Here is an 8256-nt window from a genome sequence, read left to right as displayed (position 1 = left end):
ACCACACAGAAGACAGGTGGCTTTATTATAAATGTCTGCAAAAAAGATTTCTTCCCACATCTTATCAAATCTTCTAGTGCATTTTTCTTACTATCCATGCTTAGAAGAAAAATAGGATAATATAAGCAAGGAAAGAAAAATAATATTAAATTGTATAATATATTCCACACACACGCACATGCACCACAAACACATAAACACTTCAATTTGTTAAGGATCACCAGCCAATTCACACTTATATTTTGCACTGCCATAGTTTGTATTATCAAAGTACTCTATCACTAATTAAACTAATAGCTCTTTTTAAAGTATTAATATCCAAATCTCAGTAAGCTCACACGAGTCCTCGAAAGCGAACGTCTGGCTACTGACTACGTACCGTTACGAAATAGTGGAGGATAGAAAACAATTGAACATCAATTAGTAACAGACGTTCACGCCTGATACAATTCCGTGAAATTTAAAGACACGGTTGCGCGTTAAAGGTCTCATGCGAGCTTACTGAGATTTGGATATTAATACTTTAAAAAGAGCTATTAGTTTAATTAGTGATAGAGTGCTTTGATAATACAAACTACGGCAGTGCAAAATGTAAGTGTGAATTGACTGGTGATCCTTAACAAAGTGAAGTGTTTATGTGTTTGTGGTGCATGTGCGTGTGTGTGGAATATATTATACAATTTAATATTATTTTTCTTTCCTTGCTTATATTATCCTATTTTTCTTCTAAGCATGGATAGTAAGAAAAATGCACTAGAAGATTTGATAAGATGTGGGAAGAAATCTTTTTTGCAGACATTTATAATAAAGCCACCTGTCTTCTGTGTGGTTATCAGCCATCCATTGTTAAAAAATATTTTCTTCACAGACATTATAATATTAAACATTCAAAAGAGTATTCACAATATGTAGACGAGGAGAAAAACCATTTAATTGAAGGATTAAAATTAATTTATCAAGAAGGTAGTAGTTCGACTTCTATCGATAATGCTATATCTTCAAGAAAAGCTCTCACCGCATCGTATGCTATATCGAATCTAATTGCAAAACATTCCAAGCCGTTCACTGAAAGGACATTTATAAAAGATTGCCTCATCGCAGCGATAGAATCATTTGGAAATTCGATAACTCTTGAAGAAGCTGTTAGCATTCAACTAAGTGATAAAACTATAAAAACTCGAATTGATGGTATTGCTTCTTGTTTACAAGAAAAATTAAAATCTTTATTAGCATCTTGCATCTATTTCTCATTGTGTCTTGACGAGAGCACCGACAGTCGGCATGTGAGTCAATTGAGCATTTTTGCTCGAATCGTACAAAACGATTTTTCATATGCCGAGGAACTCTTGGATTTCGTGCCATTACATGGTACAACAACGGGTGCAGATATTTTTCAAGCTGTGAGTCAAACTTTGGACAAGTGCGATATTAATTTCTCTAAATGTTCTTCTGTGGTAACTGATGGTGCAAAGGCAATGGTAGGCATGAAAAACGGTCAATGGTAGGCACGAAAAACGGTCAATTAAAGCAGCGAAATTTAAAATTTCCCGTAATTCATTACATAATTCATCAAGAAGCGTTATGTGGGAAAGCTGTTTAACTATGCACAGCAATGCGAACAGTAACAAAGATTATTAACCAAATTAAAGGTGGTCAAAAATTTCTTTCTCATCGAAAGTTTCACGAAGAACACTTTCTCGAAGAACATAACGCAACGTATACAGATGTGCCTTTGTATTGTGAAGTCCGGTGGCTTAGTGCAGGAAAATGTCTTCAAAAGTTTTTTGCAATAAGAAAAGAGATATTTCTTTTCTTGCAAGAACAATTACCTGCAAAATATGAAGAATTTAAATATTTCTTCGAAAACTTAGACTCGCTTTGTGAACTTGCTTTAGTTACCGACATAACAAACCATTTGAATACTTTAAATTTAAAGCTGCAAAAAACAAACCAAACTATTTCACAAGTAGTCAGTCATGTCGATTCTTTCCACAGAAAATTGTTACTCTTAAAAAATCAGTTGCAAAATAATATTCTTCATTTTTTTCCTTCTTGCCAGATTCTCTATGAGAAACATGGCACACATTGTGACCTCATAAAGCAATATAATTGATATAATTGATTCAATAATAGATGAATTTGATTCGCGTTTCCGTGATTTTGAAACGCTAAGAAAAGATTTGATACTTTTTGAGAATCCTCTCACTGTGCAAATCGAGAAACAAAATTTAAAATTTCAAGCAGAATTGTGTGATTTGCAATGCGATCTTTCACTTAAAACACGTCGAGAAAAAGGGATCGAGTTCTTCAAAATTTTAGATCCATCGTGTTACCCACGTCTTAGAGATTTTGGTCTTCGAATTTTCTCCATGTTTGGGTCTACATATTTATGTGAATGCTCTTTTTCGAAAATGAATTTTACAAAGACAGCCACACGTTCTTCTTTGAACGATGCATCACTGTCTTCGTTGATGCAAGCTAGTTCTTCCAAAATTTCTGTGGATGTACCATCTTTAGTACAATCGTGTAAACGATCTAGGAAACATTAAGATTGGCTGATTTTTTTTCTTCAATTATTAGAATTTTTTTTCCTCCGTATATATCTTATAATACAGAATTTCGCTTTTCTGCCGAGTCATGTCATTAATTTTAATTTATTTCTAGTGGAATAGGCCTACAGGGGAAACCATTTAAAAAAAAACGCATCAACAATAGTACCTCATGGGTGATGTGGATATCTATTATCAAAATTACAAGACAGATACACACACACACACGCATTATATTTAATATAAAATTATATATGTGTGTGTGTGGGTGTGTATCTACAATATATTACACATAAAAAATGTAACATTATATTATTTACAAAAAAATATATATATTGAAAAAGTAAAAATTTTAATAACGGAGTGACACACACAGAAGCGCTACATACGTATTTCTTACTCAGCAACGCTCCTGAGGCAGAGCGATCGGCGGCTCGGCCGCTGAGGCTCGAGTGAGAGTGGGGCAGCGGTGGGCGTCGCACCTGAAATCAGCCGGAAATGTGACAAAAATTCCGAGGCCTGCTGTAAAATATGGCGTATTTTTTCTTTGCTGGTGTCCATTTTTGACGCGCGCTCAAACAATACTGAGTCAAACAATCAAAAAACTGTCTGAGAAATTTTTTTAGTACGAAATCTTATCTTTCTAACGCCATCTAGCGTAAACCGATCGCACTTATACAACGCGAGATACACATTGCTAAACCATCTATTGGAAAAATAATAGATTTCTTTTTACTACACCTTATATATACGTTTGTTACTTTCTTAGTGTAGTATTTAAGGATGCCAATCACTTCTAATTGCATGTTAACAAGGAACACAAGTTTTCCCATCAGCCAAAGTATGTATATGCAAAGGTTTAACACAACTTAAACTTTGAATAGTAAGAAGACGCCATTCTGACGAACCTTTTACGGAATCCATGCACATGTTTAACGAAACTTGTAGTTTCCATATTTAAAAGAAGAAATGCAATATCACGCTTATCATTGCACAATATATATTTAATTTTTCCAAACTGAAATAAATTATATTTTTTACCAGTAACTAAAAGCATATCTACTTTGTAATTAATTCCGTTAATTGTCGAAGATGAAAGAACGTGTTTATATTCACATAATTTATCTTCGGTGACAAAAGATTTAAATAAATCATAGTCTAGCAATTAATGAACATATGTCATTGACGTACGTGGACCAAACTTTATTCAAACCTCAAATCCTTTTCTTGCTTGTAATCTATGAGCGAACTTGATTTGATTCCTACTTGCTAAAGTATAATAAATATTTTTACGTGACCGAGCAACCCGAGCATAATCCTTAAATTCTTTATGCTTAGCTTCGAAGCGTAAGCAAGATATAGCATAAATAGGTCCACTTTGTTCGATTACAGTAGGATAGTGTATGACAAAATGAAATTTCGGTGGTAACGATTTATTAAATATTTTCATGTACAAACTGTGATGTTTTGAAATAAGTGATCTCAGCAATTCTATTACATCTTTAGTAACGTAAGTCTTACAAAGTATGCAGTGAATTTCTCGCAATGTTAAATATAAATATAAATCCCATGTCTTATTATTCTCAAATATCAGATCACCTATTATAAACCCCAGATTTTCAAGTAACACTCTCATTTCCGAAGCTGAGCATATAAACACGTCCTTCTTTAACCTTCAGTAAAAGGAAGCATACGATTGGATGATTCAGAATTTTTATAATCAAAAAAACGTATTCTACAGTTAAGAGTTTCCAAAGAGAACAGTTTATCTATATATATGAGATTATATAAAACTTTAATAATAACATAGCGACAAACTCCTTCTAAAACGTCATGCATAACATCACAATATACGTTCTCAGTAATGTGAAAATTTGGTAGGTCATAAATAATTGTGTCACTTTTTAGGCCGTGACTATCGTTTTGTAGATCTTCTTGAAAATTTGACTTTGTTCTAAAATATTGTCTATCCTCAACTGTTGCTATGTCTAACATACGTTTACTCATACGACATAAATGACAATAATAAGTAGATCGAAAACTCGTGAAAACCGAAAAGCGTATGAATTCCGAGATTATCACCCGCAAATAAGGATAATGTAAAATATATTTGTCGATCACATTGATTAGTTTCAATGGAAATACCTGTGTTCTCTAAATACTTTAATTCTTCAATTAGTGGTGTTAAAACATTTCTTGTTCCAAAAGCGGTACGGTGAGACGATTTATGTAACTAAACTAAAGAAAAATATTTTCTGTTATTGAAGAATATTATGATGGAATAGCAAGTATTCTACAATAAATTGCACCAATTTTATTTATACCTCTATGAAGACCGAGAGGATTATTTAATTCTAAGTCATCGAAGAAAAGCATAATTGGTATTACAAACTTTCCTGAAAATTTAGCTTTTGTTTTTTGCCAGAGCTTAGCGTTTAAAAATGAAGTTATATTTTTCTCTGCTTCAATCAGTCATATATTTTTCTATTGTACTAAGAACATTTGATAGTTCTAAAAATTTCTTAAGAATGCTTCTAAGTGGAATAAGAATTCCTGTCACATTTTGTATTTGCACTGTTGTGGCATTATTGCATGTTTTCTTTGGACGTTCTTCTGCACCTATTATGAATTTAGAAGGTCGAATAAAGAAACCTGTATTTTCGAGATTCTTTTCTCTTTGATATTGTGTTTCCAAATTCTTAAAAGGATTAGTCAGAGCTTCGATCATGTTATTAAAATCATTACTAGATGCATTGATACTACTAGTAACATGTGCTTGTTTCAAAATATCTAGAAACTCTGAATTAAATAATCCTTTTGTGTTTTCTATTATATCTTGTATCGCTACCTTTGAAATATTAAGGTTACAATACAATCGTGCCACAAATTCCGAAGCACATTTAGTTAAGACACTTTGAAATTGGTCTATTCAAAGTGTACATTGACTTACTGTCTCTGGCAATGAAACATTATTATGTAATTTTTCGAGAGTACTATCATTTACATGTACTTCAAACATGTCACAAACATTTACTGTTTTAGATGGTAATTGCATGACAGTAGAATGTTTAGCATTCAAATGTTTCTTAAATGAATATATATCGGTAAAAATTCTGATACATCCAACTTGCTTACAAAATGCAATATTATGAAAAGTACCATAATGTTTTAATTTCATATGCATGGATAATTCTTTGATAGATTTAGCAGTGTGTTGGCATCTTGGACAATGGTACGACATAATTTTCGAAATTCTAGATATCAAGTTATTTACTTTATAAAAACCGATCTCACTTTTTCTGTCTAATGAATCATTAAAAATAAACAAATAAAACGTACTTATTCTACAGAAAAATAAACTACAGAAGCTGCAGAACTACAAAAACTGCACAAGAATAAACGATAGAAGCATAAAAAGTAGAAAGAAATAATTAATACTTTTACTTATTCTTTTTCTTTTTCGCAGCAGACTGTTTTTATGATACTACAATTTGTAGAACGTCACTGCTACAATTGTCATATCCCGTATCAATTTTAAATAAATCTTTTTATAATACATACATAATATGCCTACATTATCTTGGATACTCTGCATGACACACATGGGAGATTTGAAACAAAACTTGCAACGCCTTTAAAGGTGAATTGAATTCATAACGGACCTTGTCAACAATGACACAGTAATTGACGATATTTGTCAACATAGGGCCAATAGCTATTATATATGGTTGAACAGTCGTCGATCGAGATATTGCATCCTGTACTTTTTTGTCGTGAATACGTTGAATATCACCTGCAATCTTAAAAATAATTCCTGTAAGTAGAATAATTTATTATAGCATTTATTACTGAAGTAAAAAACAAAAAAAAACTTACTTTGACATGCACAATTATACTTTGTTGACATTCCGAAATTGTAGGTTTATAAGTATGTATTTTATTGCCTTTTTTATAAGAATAACTACCATGAGGTGGGAATATGTACGGTAATAATAAGATTTGTATATAATTTTTTTGTATCTAAAAAAGAAATTTTTTTATTTTATGTTGAAATATACGACCTTTAAAGTGGACTACGTTCATATCAAAATTTAAAAAATCCGTATTACGTAACGGAAGCGGAAACATAAATAATATTGTACGTATAAAGATATAAAGCTGAAAACATAATAATGCTTGCAGATATGAAATTATTATATTATATCCAAGTTAACGCAATTATTCCACATAGATTAAAGAAAAAGGAGCATCATACTGATCTTACGTAATAGCACAAAGAAGTATACTTACGTTCTGACAAATCCTCTGTCACCAAAGTAACCAAATCTCTTGCTTTATTTATATTCTTTTCGAAAGCAATAGCAAAAAAAAGTTCAAAGAACAAAGGCCATTCTAAATAAATGTCTGTTTCCTTTTTCTTATACAGTTTATTAAAATCGATATTTATTAATACATGTCCTAAAGAACACGTCATCAGTGAAAATTGTGTCATATATGCGTCAACAGTTCCTTTGTCTTTTGCAATCAGATTGTCATAACGTGCCTTAGAAGTTCTTTTCCAATGAATCGTTACTTCATTCCTCATTATTATTTAACCGTTGCAAGCTTTTCTCTACCCCGTCTAAAAATATAATTATTATCCCTTATAGAAATATCATACTAAGAAATACTGAAAAATTATTAGTGATTAAATATTACCAGTAATTCAGTAATTTTTTGGCCAGTACTTAATTTCTGGTGAATACTGATAATAAAATCACTGTTAAATATTGATAGTAATCAAATACTGAGAATTATTATGCGAAGGTGAAAAATGAGAAAATCATAATGTTTATAAAAATATACTTATATTCCTAATTTTCTCATGTCTTATAAACTACTAGATATCGAAAGTTGTCAACACATTCCAAACTTTCATGAATCCTCCTGCGATAATTTCGATCCCAAGCGGTATACCGCTGGTCACCACCCATCCATGTCCTGACTGCATCAAACTGTTGCTTAACCTGACGATTGAACGCGCACGCGGTGACTCTGATGACTTGCTGTTTTTACAATTCATGCTTATGTAATGTATCTTTATAGTGTTCACAGTATAATATAACATACCTAGCAAACACCAAATAATAGTTACATAATTTTTATTTGTCGTTTATTGGATAATTTGTCGATAGATATTGAAGCAATACAACATTCGATATGCGATGAATATCGATGTAATGTAGTGAACCAGTGATAATTACTTTTACATTTTTAACAAAATGTTTTTAACATAATGATCAATCCAACAAAAGAAAATTAAAAAATCCAAGAAAATCCAAATTAAACAAATCGAATTACTAAATTTTGAGAGAAACTTTTAAAAAATATTATTTAAAACAATAGTGTTGTTTCATCAAATGACATGGTTTCCTTGAACGAAATAAAAGTTTTATTTTCATCATTTTAAAAAATGATATTTCGTTTAAGAATATATTTTAATGAAATAAAAAAAACCACAAAATTAAACAAGTACGAATATTAAATCTAAAGATAGTATTTTCTCCGAAAAAATGGTATAAGAAGTATAAAAAATATGCAATAAGTATAAATATATGCAAATTAATGACTGCCACTAACGAGTGCTATTCTAAGTACAATTCTATAAGTATTATTGATGTAAAACATTACTGAATTTGAAATACAAGTAACAAAAATAACTAGTAAA

General features: G+C 31.1%; 1 protein-coding gene across 1 annotated transcript in view; it reads left to right on the top strand.

The window, feature by feature from the left end:
- The window catches only part of LOC116846844 (nicotinamidase), a 512425-nt gene that overhangs the window by 291064 nt on the left and 213105 nt on the right, over positions 1–8256 (top strand). The window lies entirely within an intron of this gene.

The sequence above is a fragment of the Odontomachus brunneus genome, unplaced genomic scaffold, assembly GCF_010583005.1.
Source record: "Odontomachus brunneus isolate Ranch 3 - 2012 unplaced genomic scaffold, Obru_v1 Obru_scaffold_070, whole genome shotgun sequence".
NCBI classification, from domain to species: Eukaryota; Metazoa; Arthropoda; class Insecta; order Hymenoptera; family Formicidae; genus Odontomachus; species Odontomachus brunneus.
This window is presented reverse-complemented; position numbering and strand designations above follow the sequence as displayed.